Source organism: Schistocerca americana, chromosome 4, assembly GCF_021461395.2.
Source record: "Schistocerca americana isolate TAMUIC-IGC-003095 chromosome 4, iqSchAmer2.1, whole genome shotgun sequence".
Taxonomy (NCBI): Eukaryota; Metazoa; Arthropoda; class Insecta; order Orthoptera; family Acrididae; genus Schistocerca; species Schistocerca americana.
Genome location: NC_060122.1, coordinates 598,979,808 through 598,981,831, shown reverse-complemented (window position 1 = coordinate 598,981,831; position 2,024 = coordinate 598,979,808).

The following is a 2,024-nucleotide window of genomic DNA, read 5'->3' as shown; positions in this document are numbered from 1 at the left end:
GCCATTCATGAGAAATGAATCCAGAATAACCACCACAGGCGAAATGACTGATTTGGAAGCGAGAGGTAACTTAAAGAAGGAACGAAATCGCAGCAAAATGGGTAAGAAAATGTAGTATAACCGGTATAGTGCAGACATTTTTACCGTTCTCAGAGCCATCTGTGTGATTAATTCTTGTGATAACGTAATTTTAGATGAAATTTTCTTACTGTTTTATGTGTGAATATATGAGTATGATAAATGTATAATTGCGAGTCTCTTTTCAGGTGTGCGAACTGGTATAAATGTTTTGGTGTGTAAATAACCATTGTTCTTTTTACTGTGTATGTTTAAGGAAAGTTTCTCCATATTTATCATGTGACAAGACGTATGCCGCGAGCGTCAAGAAGAGGACGAATTAGAACAATGTTGTAGTGGTATATACACGGTGTTGAAATAGCATTGAAGTAGCTTATTGGCTTAACTAGTAGTGGATAGAAGTAGAATATTGAGTAATGCATGTTTATGGGTAGTTAGTTTGTAGAATAGACAACAGGTGTGCATGTATGTGTGTGTAAATAACATGTGAACCCTATGCTCTCCTGACCTATACTTGCACAAGGCATAATCCTATTCATTTTAGTGAATTAATAAGTAGCATTGGATTTATTAAAACGTAAGTGAACCACATTAGTGATGTGGATTTAAATATTATATTGTCAGTTCATTTAGTTCTTATTTTTTTTACATTGTAAAGTCATTTCACTTTTATTTTTTTACATTGTCAAGTCATTTAAATTTTATTTTATATTGTCGATTCATCTAATTATTTTTATAAAAAAAAAAAATTAAGTCTCACGTTTGTTCTTAAAAATTGTGAAAGACAATACTAAGTGGTATTATGTATGACATTGTGTAATCACATAACTACGATAAAAAAATTTTCTGTGAATGCAGTTGAGAACGTGAAAGCGAACCGGCTAAACTCTTACGAGACAGCGGGAGCAGCCGGACTAGTTGTAAACTGGCGGGTTCCCCAGCAGGACACAGTGTCAACCGGGCCACTTCGGGAGCGCGGCCGACAACAAAAGAAGGGTACGCGGCAAACACTTTCCCTTCCACCTGGAGCTAATGGGCGGCCGCCCCGGGCGACCCTTCCTCGAGGCGATGACCAGAGATGGGCGAGCGGTCCACCGCGCGGAAATCCATCTGCTGGCAACGCACCACACGCACGCGACCGTGACGAGACGGCCACGGAGAAACAACACAAAGGGCGTAGAGCCTTTTGACACATACTGTCCAGAGAAACTGGCAGACTTCAACGACGCCTATCAACATCTCCTGACGGATGCCCACTGTCAAGCGACAGTAAATCATGGTTCGATGTTCTCTGGTCGCTAAGGGTGGCACAAAAGAAGAGCCATTAAGTGTCATCCTTGCCCAGGAATATCAACCTGGCGTGTCAATCGAGGATACCGCACGAATTTGACAACACAAACATGGAACCAAATCGAGATGTACGTGACACAGACCACCAAGAGAAACTTCATGAGAGGGCAGAGACGGCGGGATTGCACGCAACAGATGGACAAAAATCCCTACTGACAGCTGCGGCGACGAACCCCCTTCCCCTCCCCTTATATTGTGCCTCGGAACAGTGGAACTAGTGAGTGTATCAGTGAACAGTGATTATACGGTTCTTAGTTCAATGCATATACGTGTGTTTCTGTCACAGAAACTTTGACTCGTGTGTTGCAGGGATTCGATTTATTGGTGTTTACTAGACTGACTCTTGTATTTTGCAGGTGTTCTATTTATTAATTTTTTTTAGACTTTGACTCTCGTATTTTGCAGGTGTTCTATTTATTAATTTTTTTTAGACTTTGACTCTCGTATTTTGCAGGTGTTCTATTTATTAATTTTTTTTAGACGTTGACTCTCGTATTTTGCAGGTGTTCTATTTATTGTTTATTTTAGACTTTGACTCTTGTATTTTGCAGGTGTTTTATTTATTGGTGTTTTTTTATTAGATATTGACTATTGTA